The sequence below is a fragment of the Felis catus genome, chromosome A3, assembly GCF_018350175.1.
Source record: "Felis catus isolate Fca126 chromosome A3, F.catus_Fca126_mat1.0, whole genome shotgun sequence".
Classification (NCBI taxonomy): Eukaryota; Metazoa; Chordata; class Mammalia; order Carnivora; family Felidae; genus Felis; species Felis catus.
Window position 1 is genome coordinate 111,266,030 of NC_058370.1, and position 12,855 is coordinate 111,278,884.

Below are 12,855 nucleotides of genomic sequence, written 5' to 3' on the forward strand. Positions count from 1 at the left end.
CTTGATCCCAGAAGATTTTAGCTCTTTGCCAACTGTCAAATTCTGCAACATTATTCATTATGGTCCTTGGTGATTTCAATATCAATTTAGTTAATTCTTCTAATAATCCAGCCTCAAACTTCTTTGCCCATCTCTCCTCCAGTGATCTTGTCCTTCCCCCTTCCACAACCATTCACTCCTGTGGCCATATCCTAGATGACATCGTTACCAAAAAAAATAACATCTTTGTAGCCTTAATTTCAAGCATCACACTTTCCAAGCACCTCTTCATATCTTTTCATCTCATCTTTGCTAGAACCCCCAATTCAACAATTCTTTGAGCTCATTGGTATAATCTATGGGTTCTTCCACTTTTCACCCTCCTTTACCACCCTTTTATATCTACAACTGCTTCTTTATTTGAGTTAGATTCTATCATTGGACGTTAAAACTCTCCTTTGCATATGTCCTCAACTTGCTTACCCATCTCACTTTATCATACTTGTCTGGCAATTTCCAAACATGGTTAAATACTTCTCTCTACCTATGTTGTCCCTGCTCCTGCAGTTGGAGTTACATACAAAACCAAGTTGTCTGGTCTCACTTTAAATTCATGACGTCTGATCTTAAGTGGATTCTCAGTGCTGCCAAGCCATCCTCCCTACTGCCCTCATTCATTCACTCTCACTCTACTAGGCCTGTTTTTTCTACCTTTCCCTCTTTTTCAGACTTCTAGTGTTCCACCTTCATTCTTAATTGATTTCTTTATTTTGCTACACCCAGAAAATGATGTAAATCAAAAGAAAATGTCTAGAGGCTCTCACTACCACATCCATGTATCTACTTACATCTGGACCCATATGTTATGATTTCCATCTCACATGGATAGACTGACCATGCGCCTAGTGGAGATTAACTGTCTATTTGTGCATCTGATCTACTTTCCTCTCACCAGCTCAAAATATCAGCCTAGACATTTTGTTGTTGTTCTCCTAATTCAAATATTTCCCCCTTTCCATAGATCATACTAAACATTTTAGTATCTGTAATTTCTCCCATCTTCAAACAAAAATCAAAACCAAAAGACCTCCCTAGAGTCCACATTCTTCTTTAGTTCCTTACCACTCCTTTGTCACGTTTTGGAGAATAATAGTTGAAATCAGTGTCTAAACCTGCTGCCTGTATGTCCAGCTTCTCTCTTGGACACTATGAGTTAGGGCTTTGCCTCCATCAACTACTCTATCAAAACTTTCAAGGCACTGAATTTCATTTCTTTGTTAAACCCAATAATCAGTTCTAAGTCTCGATTTGTCTTCACTTATCCACTGCATTTGACCCAGTTGTCAACCTTCCTCCTTGAAATACCTTCTATACTAGCTTCCATGAACACCATACTTCTGATGTTACTCCTAACTCACTGTTGTCCCTATTCTTATTCTTATCTTCTCAAACTTTAAATATTAGAGTACCCCTGATGCTCTTTCTCACACATTCTATTGGTCATACCATCTGGTGTCATGGTTTTTTTTTTTTTTTTTAATTTTTTTTTCAACGTTTATTTATTTTTGGGACAGAGAGAGACAGAGCATGAACGGGGGAGGGGCAGAGAGAGAGGGAGACACAGAATGGGAAACAGGCTCCAGGCTCTGAGCCATCAGCCCAAAGCCCGACGCGGGGCTCGAACTCACGGACCGCGAGATCGTGACCTGGCTGAAGTTGGACGCTCAACCGACTGTGCCACCCAGGCGCCCCGTGGTGTCATGGTTTTAATGATCATTTTTATACAGTAAAATACCAAAATTAATCTTTAGCCCAGACACTTTTAGCCCATTTGAATATCTAACAAGCACTTGAAACTGAAAGTGTCTTAAAGTAAATTCCCAATCTGGCTCCTGCCCTCCCTGCCTCACCCGCAATGGGATCATTTTAGTCCTCTCCATCTTAGTAAATGGTTACTTTACTCTCCAGTTTCTCAGGCCAAAAAAAACATGGTGTCATCATTAACTCCTCTCCCTTACATGGCACATACAATCCATTAGCAAATCCTACCTTAAAATATATTCCAAATCTGAGGACTCTTCACTATTCCCCTTGCTTTTATCTTCGTCCAAACCAACATTCTCTCTTTCCTGGATGCTCTCCTTAAGTAATATTCCTGTTTCCTCCCTTCCCCTATTACAGTCTAACTCAATACAGCAGCCAAAATGATGCCTTTAAAATGTAATATCAGGTGATATCATACCTCTGGCTTTTAGCCCCCTCAGAGTAGAGCCAAGATACTTAAAATGACACATAAAGGCCTACATGATTCATCCTCCTACACCTTGCCTGGCTTCATCTCCTATAATTCTTTCTCTTGCTCATTCATCCAGACACTTTTCTTCCTTTGCATCCCCTGAACATGCCAGTCATGCCCCTGTCATCTCAAGTCCTTTGTGCTCTGCTCTGAAGTTTCTCCTCCAAGATATTGCATGGCTTATTTTTTCATCACCTTTGAGTATTGCCTTCTTACGTGACACTCTCTCTAAGTAACTCTAAATATTGTATTGGCCCAGATCTTCCTATTCCCTTTCCTTGCTTTATTTTTCTTAAAACCTGTCATCACAATTTGACTATTATATTTTAAATTATTTATTTATTATTCTCTTCTCTCCTTTTTCTATGATGGCAGGGGTTTGTGCCTATTTTTTTTTCCCTACTACAGTTCATTGCTATGAATAATTCTTGCCAATACGTTCAATTTGTGTTTTTTCAATACTTCAGGAAATAGGTATATAATATCCACATGTTTCTTTAAGACCATCACATTAATTTCCTTTATTCATTGGTGAACTTACCAGTTCATGACACCAAAGCGTGAGATGAAAAGAAATACACATCTTTCTACTTACAACATTCTTGTGAGAAAGAAGACTGAGGAGTATATTATACAATTTAGAGATAATTAGCTTATTTTTCCATGTCACATATCTATTGCTACAGTACCTTTACTATTTGCTAATAAAAACTAACACTTTACAATTGAGGACATTCATGTATATGTGATCACCTCCGCTGGATTTTCCAGACCTGTAGTGACAAACTCAAATACCTTGAGAGTTCAAGTAAAAAGCATACATTTGTGAAGACAGGCCATTAGAAACATAGAAAATGCTTTTCCCATCTTAAGTGGACAGCTGGTGCTCAGACTCAGTCAGCAATTTCTACACATGTATTTGGGTTCAAAATAACCAGATCTTCAGATTTTCAGTGAAATGTTGGAAATGTGTATTGCTATCTGGAATCCCCCCGTGTTTAAAAGCTGGCAGTCAACTAAAATTTTGAAAAGAAAAAACACTGTTGTACCCTAAGGATCTTTGGATTTGGTTCCTGGGCCTCCTGTTTGCACTCTTTGCTTTTACATCTTGTATGCCCAATTGGGTAGACCCAACCACTGCCAGTTGTTAAGGATTGCTGATAGAGTGTAGGCAGAAAGCTCTCTGCCACCTTACCTATGGCTTATATTATTTTCAGATTGTGAGCCAGTGGGTTCAGAATTTTTTACAGGCTCTTTATTCTAGATTGTTAAGATATCTCTAAGAATTGTAAAGTATATCTTCTCTGGATAAAGTTGGAATTTCCAGTTTTAGGGGTTTATAATTTACTGTACTTTATAAACTTGACCCATTATCATGTATATTCTTCTCATCAACATAAGTATAGATTGCTCATTCACTTGTCCATTCAAAAAGTGTTTAGTGAGGGTCTCTTATGTGCCATGCAATGTACTAGATGCTGTGTAGGTGCTCAATAACAAATGCTATTTGATAAGCAGAGAATCAACATCTATTCTCTTCTTCCTTAGTAATAGCACCAGTTTAATTTGGTATGGTAATATATTTAGCCAATGTTGACACTTTCCCTCATGCTTGCATATTGTTGTGGCCATGTAACCAAATCCTGTCTACTGAGATTGTTACGGGTTGAATTGTGTTCCCCAAAAAGATATGTTGAATTTCTAAACCCTAGCACCTCAGAATTTGACCTTATTTGGAAATAAGGTCATTGCAGACATAACAAGTTAAGATGACATCATAATGGATAGATGGGGGCCTCAATCCAGTGATTGGTGTCCTTATAAGAAGAGAAGACACAGAAACAAAGGGAAGAAAACACCGCAAGAAGACACAAATAAAAGAACACCATGTGACAGCAGAGGCAGAGATGGTAACTATAAGCCAAAGAACACAAAGAATTAATGTCCACACTGGAAGCTAGAAAGAGGCGAGGAAGGATTCCACTCAAGATTTCAAAGGGAGCATGGCCCCATTGTTACCTTAATTTCAGACTTCTAGCCTCCCAGAACTGTGGGAAAATAAATTACTGTTGTTTTAAGATACTCAGTTTATGGTAGTTTGTTATAGAACACCTAGGAAATGAATACAGAAGTATATGCAAAAGTTGTCATATGGAACTTCTGGGAATTCTCCCTTTTTAGAAGTTGTACATTAAGCTGGAAATATGGAGGTGATAACTTGAGCTCCAGTTGGCATGTTGAACCATGCAGCCTATTTGAGGATGGGATGTACATACTAAGGAAGATGGAGAAGAACTATAGAGGAACTCTGGAACATTGGCGGTAGGGTGAAGCTGCTATCCTAGCCCTGGAGGCTGTGCGTATGGTCTTCTTTATGTGAGAGTTAAATAAATTTAAATACATGCTTAAATAGTTTAAGCATGCTATTTGAACTTGTTTTTAGGCTAACCTAATTCTAACTAATATTCTGATCTTCAAGCCAATTTGAGTATAGCATAGATAAGAGGTGGAGACAGGCAGCAAAATTCAGATGCTTCGTGGAAGTGTGGCGGGGAATCTTATAACTGAGAGAAGAAAGGAAAAAAATGGATTTGGGAAAGGATCAAAAATTAAGCTCCTTTCTATTATAATATTTCCTGATGGCCTTGCTGATACCAACGACTAGGGTGTTACACAAAACTACGCCATGTTCATGCTGGCCTTTGTGGCAAATGCATGCATTGGAGACGTGACTCCTAAAAGACAGTCAGATGTTAGAAAGGCACAGATAATGAGGTCCAGCAAGTCTAGGTTGAAATGTGTTCTCTCTGGTCTCATTAACTGTGATTTGTGACTTACTATCTAATGTAGCTAAGCCTTGCTTTTCTCATCTATAAAATTTGCATAAAAACCTCTGACCCCCAAACTTTTTTGGGGGATAAGTAAGGTAATACATTTACCAATGCCTATGAGGAATTACTGAGATAGTTCATCTAGAAATAACTGAAGTACAATGGGTTATGAGGAGTACATTAAGGTAATATAAGTAGAAGTGCCTTAGCACCCTGCCCTTTATATCGCAGATGGTCCATGCATGTTATTTCTCCTCCATTCTTCTGCTAATTTTTCTTCTGTAATATCAAGTAAGTAAAAAGATTTGGACTTTAGTGGGAACCTTGTACTTTGCTGTGTATAACACTTTTGTGGGGACCTTACACCTTATTGTGTGTAGCATATCATGTTGTAATACACTAAAAGGCCAACCTTGTGTACTTAAGTTATGGCTTCAATAAGGATATTTGCCTTAGAGGTGTAGGTAGAACTTCTGGGGTCTACTCAGTTCAATCAACTCAAGGGTATTTTATCTTTCAGATGTTAGGAGAAAAACCTTTAATACTGGAAAGGACTTTGTTAAAACATCCTGGAAAAAGGGCTATATGTTTATCATAGCCAATTGTTTTATTTTTCACTTGAATTTTTTTTATGAGAAAAGATTTTATAGAAAGAGCTTGGTTCCCGATGGAAATAATATGGACACTCTTAGATATAGCTTAGTCAATTAATCAATATGACTAAGACATTATATCTCCAACACATATTTTTCCCTTTTTCTTAATATATTTATTTTCTCATAGCATAGCCCAGGGCCTAGGAATCATTATGGATTCCTTGGAATATGTCACATCATTCCATTGCATTCAGATGCTTCTTCTTCAGAGTTCCTACATTTTGAGGTCAATGCCTTTTTTGAATAGGAAATATATAAAATATTTGTGACTTGGGTAATATAGAGCAATCTTTTGTCTATGATTAACGATTCTCAAAGTTTGCCTAGTTATCTTCTCTAGATCCCCGTTCCAGGTACCCAAGCAAACTGCCACATGGTCCTAATTTTGCAAATTCCTTGTTCATTTTTGTTATAATTTCCTCTATTCTCTATATCTTGAGTCATCTTTACTTAAAGCGCTTAGTATCCCTCTATGTTACAGAGATAGATACTCTTAGACCTATAGATTCCATTTTAAGGCAGCAAAGTTATTTGGTCTTATTCTGCCTGGTTGTATGGTTGTAATTACCAGGCCATGTGCTATAGTTAACTAGGTTTCCTTTTCATTCCATTTGACCTGACAGTCCATTTCTTGGTTTTCCTCTCTAGATCTTCATAAAGTCTAACTTCTGCTATGTAGGTCCTAACTGTGTATCCTAGTGTGTTTCATCTGCCCAACCCTATCTTCTGACTTGTACTTTTACTTATGGCAAGATGTTAGTGCTCACCTCTTACTCACCACGGATATATGTGATATTGACTATTTGTCTCTAGCTATGACTGATGGTAGGACTCATCTTGCCTGCCTGTCCGTGCCCCCAACCAGATCTTTCTTGTGCCTGATTCTGGCTACCTCTAATTTGTCACACATTGTTCATGACTGAATCCCTGCTCTGACTTTTGCCTTTATGGATTTTTCTAGACTGGATCCTTCAACTTTCAAGCTGGTACTCCAATTTCCTATAGTAAGAATAGAGGATAATGAACTTGAATAATGTTATTATCATTTTTTTTTTCTGACAGGAATGAAAGATTAAAAATGTTAAACTGTAGCTAAGCAGTGCCTAAATACAGTCTTTGGCAAACTGTAATGCAAGTCAAATGGATTTTGAACATTCTTCTACCTCCTCATAAGGTGACCCTTTTCTTTTTCTTTCTTTCCTCCAAAAATTCTAATCTTTAGCTGTCCCAGGTCATCCCAGTTGGAAATTGCTAAGAAAACTGTAGATGCTGATGATATCATGTTAATTCTCTTCCAAAATTTGCATGATAAAAGAGCACTGCAGAAAGCATCATTGAAAGTAAATTTTAAGACTCTGTGTCCCCTCCAACTGCATTTCTTTACAGAGAAATACCTTCCATGCTTTTGGATTTGAATGACTAAATTAATTAACAAAAAACTAGGACTGCAAATATATAGTTATTAACTTTGTTTATTTAAAAATACTTATAAAGATATACACCACCATCATTTTCTAAATGACAGGAAATTTTAATTAAAAAAATAAGACATCATCTCAGAATAAAGAGTCATATTTCTCATGAGAGGACACAAATTGTTAATTTTGAATGCAGAAACTTACATGAAATTTTGTTTTGTATGGAGTTTTGTGCAAAAAATATTTCAAATTAATAGTTTCATTGTGACAAAAATAAAAGGAGGAAAAAAGGAAAGAAAGAAAAAAAAAGTGACAACCAAATATTCAGCTTTTTCCAGGGCACTGATTTTTCAAGTCACAACCATTGTTGAACATCTAGTTTCATGTACATATGTTTGTGATAACAGTGTTGAACTTCAACTGAGTTTTGGGATTCTGTAAAGCAAGGATGGTTGGAAAAGCCTTCCACCCCTCTTTTATTCTGTTTTGAGAAATCACTAGGCTAACCACAAAAACCACCTGCCAGGGAATATTCTAAGACATGATCCAATTCCACCCTCCTCCACGACTCTAGGCTGTTTTATAAAACTCTAGGCTTTCTCTATCTTCTTTTACACTTTCTCGTTAATGACTGTTTTCCCCCTAATGCAAGAGCCTGAATAGTCATCTCTGTAATTACCTGGTGCGTTTTGTCTTTCACAATCAAAATATTCAACCTCATCCACCTCCCCTGACCTGTTTCTGTTGTAATCAACTCGGCATTCTTTGTGAACTCTGACAAGTCAAGGACCAGCTGCTTTGTCCCCTTTCTCCTTGATGAGAGAGAACAACAGTGGGCGGGGAGACTTGCTAAGGCTGGCTCCAGGTGGCCCTTTAGGATAGCGGATGCTGAGCCTCAGGTAACTGATTATTTATTTCACTATTACCGGGCAGATATTTTCACATTTTTCTGGCCAGGATGTCATGTGTTCCTGTGAGGTTTATTTATGTATTTATTTATTTATTTCTCCTGGGAGTTGATTGCAAGGGAAGTGCTTTTGTGAGCAAGGAAAAAAATAACAATGATTGCTGCTATAGATTTTAAATTAGAATTTCATTTATTAAAGTAATAGTTTAAAACCTGGTTTTCTTTAAGCCTTTAAATTTAATGAACAGATCTGATTTTACTGTTTATTAAACTAGTAAACTTTAAGGATCACTATGGGGGGGATGTGTGTGTGATAATTTTTAATCAATCCAAACTGAAATGAATAAACTTATTTAAATAATCAGACTCATTTTAAGCTTAGTCTATTCAATTTATTTAAACACTTTAAAATATGTTTAAGTTCTTTCATCCTTTGACTTTGTAAAGTACAAAGTAAATTTAATCATCAGTGTACCTAATTCTAAGCCTTGCCAGAGTTAAGATCCTCTTTCTCAGTAAGGAAATAGCTTTACTAATTCAGGTAAGTTGAAGTTTCCATTCCGTAAGAATGGGAGAGTTTATTGACCTGAGGGGTTTTTTTTAAATTTTTTTTTAACGTTTATTTATTATTGAAAGACAGAGAGAGACAGGGTGTGAGCAGGGGGGGGCAGAGAGAGAGGGAGACACAGAATCCAAAGCAGGCTCCAGGCTCTGAGCTGTCAGCACAGAGCCCGAAGCGGGCTCAAACTCACAAACCGCGAGATCATGATCTGAGCCAAAGTCGGACGCTTAACCGACTGAGCTACCCAGGCACCACTGAGGGTTTTTGTCTGGACTCTGGATGAAGCCTACTCATCTTTCACCAGTGAGGGAACGTACACTTTTGTATCTAGCTGCTGTTACAACAGTGATTCTTGGTCTAAACTCTTTAAACTCAGTTTATTTCTATTGGTTTCCAGTTACATCTTACCAAATGTTTTTCACCTGATTTGTGTCTGCAACTTCACTTCCTTTAACCAATTTCTCCCTGATGGGTTGATTGCTGGATTATTTTTATATTCTTTTATGGCCGGCAACAGCTCTTTTGTGGATATTAAAAAAAACCCAGATTCTGCATATCTCCCATGACTTGGTTTTGTTTGTAAGATCACAGTTTCTAAGATTCCACTAATTACATCATCAATCTATACACACTTCTTCATGAACCAGTGTTTATTGGCCAGTGGGGAAAACTACCACTAGCCTCAACGAGTGTGGAAAACTGGGAGTCCAAGATCCTTAAAAGGTAGGGAGAAGACAGGGAAACATAGATGATAACCTGAGAGCCGACATAATCTTTGGTCATGTGCCAGCTACAGTCTCTGCTTCTTTAGGTGTGGAATACCTACCTATCTCAGGGTGTGCAATAAAAGCTCAGTGTGAGCATATGCTTGGAGGACTTGTGAAATGTTTTCATGAATTAAAGGCATGAAGCCAATGATTACCATGTTTATATTTCTCATCATTTGGATCTAAAATAATAATAACTCTTTTAAAAGTAAATATCTAAGGTGTATTTGATTTTACAGAGATGGATTATGAATTAAAGACCGTATAGAAAACACTATACAGCAAGAGGAGTCCTTCGAATTTTGTGAGTGGGTATATATCACAGAAGGAAATAGTCGTGGATAATAAAACAACCCAACTCAGCTAAATAGACTATGTGACACAAAATATGTATTGCTTCTGAAGTAAATTAAATATGACTTAGGAGAATGAGCTAAAGAGACAATATCTGGGACCGAGGGGCTAGAATCTTTTACAATAAATAAAATAAATCCTAACAAGTTCTCTTTTTTCCCCTTCAGGCCTTTCCTATTAAAGTGATAAATGCTTACAAAACAGATACCCAGCTACATAACCAAGCAGATTGAATGGGACTGGGGGACATTTCACAACAGTGATTTTGATTCTTCAAACTTTTGGAGACAAAACAACTTTCAGATGAAGAATGAAATTTGAAGCCAGAATAGCATGCGATGAAAAACATTTTAAATCCATGCCTTCTTTTTGAAGTTCTATCTTTTTGGATGCTCAAGAGTGAGTTGGATTTGCAGCCACAAATCAAATGTTCAGAAATCCTTGGCTGTCTGAGCCTGGCGGCCCTCATCCAGCCAGCTGGACGATAAAACACCTGGGTTGATTCTATTTATTCTGGAGGGGAGGAGCAAGGCTGTGCAAAACAACATGAAGAAAGACTCGCCTTTGCAAAATTGCAATGTATCTAAAATTTTGTTGTCTTCTCATTGTCCTTGTGGTATCTGTTCTTCCTCGGTCTTTTACATGTTCCCAGTGCCCCCCATTTGGAGAGTCCAGAGTGATGCTCCTTGATCAGAGGTCAGTGTATCACCTCATTGCCTTATTTTAGGGTTTGTCAACCCCACCACTCATACAAACGTGTTACCTTTGCCACTCTCTCCTTACTCTGCTTTCTAGATGAAAATAGTAAAAATTTTCAGTAAACTGATCATTTGTGAAGGTAGTCTATCAGGGTCTTAGTCAGCTTGGGCTGCTATGAGAAAATACCATAGACTGAGTGGTTTGAACAAGGGAAATTTACTTTTCACAGTTCTAGAGGCTGGAAGCCCAAGATCAGGGTGCTGGTATGGTGTGGTTCTGGTGAGAGCTCTTTTGCTGGCATGCAGATGTCTGCCTTCTCGTTCTATCCTTATCTAGGAAACAGAGAGGGGGTGGGCCAGAGAGAGTGAGAGCATGCTCCTCCCTCGGCTTCCGTTAAGAACACTAATCCCATCATGGGGGCTCCATTCTCATGACTTCATCTCAACTTAATTACCTTCTGAAGGCCCCACCTCCAAATACCATCACACTTGTGATTAGGACTTCCTATGAATTTTGGTGGGGCACGAATATTCAGTCCATAGAAATCAAGTCATTTTTGTGTCTTTCTAAGGAAATCTATTTAAATCTCTCTAGTAGGTATAGCAGATAAGGGGCAGTATAGCAGATAAGGGGCAGGAAAATGAGTGAGTAAATGAAGTATTTTAGCAATGGCCAGTTCTTTAGCCCTCTTCCAAATGTTTTAACCACTCAAGAGACATTAACCTCTGTCTGGAGCTGGTCCAGGATAGGTGTGGTTCAGTCAATAGAGGTATGACATCTTTCTTCCATCTCCTACACAAAGGAAGCATTCTGCTCTGCTTGTCCTGTGCCCAATGACACTCACAGGTAGCTACAGCAGGAAAGGTGACTGTTTACAGTAGGCTAACCCCCCTGCAATCCCAGCCAGAAGTCAACTATTCTGCTTCTGAAGAGGTAAAGACTACTGCCTTATGAGGATATTCCTTAAACAATGTGGCTGGTTTTTCAGCGTTGGCAATAAGGGAATGAGTAAACGAATCTGGAGGACGCAACATTAGGAACTAGGAAGTGAGTGCCAAGAACCATCTGAGCAGCAGGCAGGAGACAAGACCGGTAGAACTGGGGAGGCAGGAGTCAGCAGTGGGAGAGGAGAGCTGAACAAGCAGCTCCTGCCGAGTTGTCTGGTACCCGCAGCAGAAAGCAGGTGTGATCAGGATATTGGAATAGAGCTGCCAAACAAGGGAGGAGGGGAGGCAAGCCCAAATCCCATCTGAGGTCTCAGGGACAGGGTCTAGAGATTTAAGGGGAATGGAAAAGTCAGGAGACGAATGAGTAGGGTAAAAGGAATATGCACCAGAGCTGAGGAGGCTAATTTAACTGACTTCTTTGGCCATTCTCTTGGTAGAAGGCAATACCTTGTGGTAGAATAAAGGATATTAGGTGTCTTCAGGCTGAGAGGGGGGCCATTCAAATGATAGTAGCTTGCTAGGAGGTAAACCGTGATGCAATGTAGAGCTAAATCAGAAGGAAGCTCATATCCGTTCCACCTTCCACCTGTTATCAGTTAGCAGGGGCACTGCCTGAAGGAATGTTGCATGATCAGAACATTCTGTCATACCGGAGACAATATGAGCAGTATCCCACAGAACTACCCATTTCTGAGAATTAGAGAAGCTCAGAGTTGGAGGGGACCCATGCCAGCAACCTTAATGGACTGAGATTTGTCCTTCTAATCTGACAAAACCCCAGAGTCAACTGGAAAAATCCTGAGCCTTTCCCTTTTGTCGTTAGTATTGCTCTTTCCCAGGATATCCTAAAACAAGAAAAGGAATTACTATCTTCTAGTAGATTTATTGCCTAATGTAAGTCAGGGAACCTTCTTCTTACTTTTAGCCCACAGACATGTTTTCTTATGTATTTATTTTCCAGGGTTGCTGTTACTAAGTACCACAAAATGGATGGCTTAAAAAATACAGAAATTTATTGGCTCATAGTATTAGAGGTTAGAAGTCCAAAATCAAGATTATGGCAGGGCCATATTCCCTCTGAAAGTTTGCTTTCCCTTGTCCTAACTTCTGGTCATTTGCTGGAAGTCTTTGATGTACCTTGGCTTGTATATGAATCCCTCCAATCCTATGCTCACATGGTGTTTTCCCCATGTCTCTGTCTTTACATGGCCATACAAGGATGTCAATCATATTGAATTAGGGCTCCACTTTATCTGGTATGATCTCATATTAACTAACTAAATCTTCAAAGAACTTCTTTCTAAGAAAGGTCACATTCTTATGCACTAGGGTTTAGGGATTCAATGTATCTTTTGAGGGGGGGGGGTATATTTCAACCCATAACGCCTTACATGAGATTTTTTAGCAATTTGTGAAAGCACTCTGGTTTCAGCCCTTGT

The 12,855-nt window shown here is 38.7% G+C and overlaps 1 long non-coding RNA gene across 1 annotated transcript; it reads left to right on the plus strand.

Moving 5' to 3' along the window:
- Positions 1–2,858: 2,858 nt before the first annotated feature.
- LOC109498304 lies at positions 2,859–10,375 on the plus strand. Its single transcript, XR_002741257.2, has 2 exons — positions 2,859–4,185; positions 9,938–10,375. It is a non-coding gene; the product is annotated as an uncharacterized LOC109498304 (long non-coding RNA).
- The last annotated feature ends 2,480 nt before the right edge of the window (positions 10,376–12,855 follow it).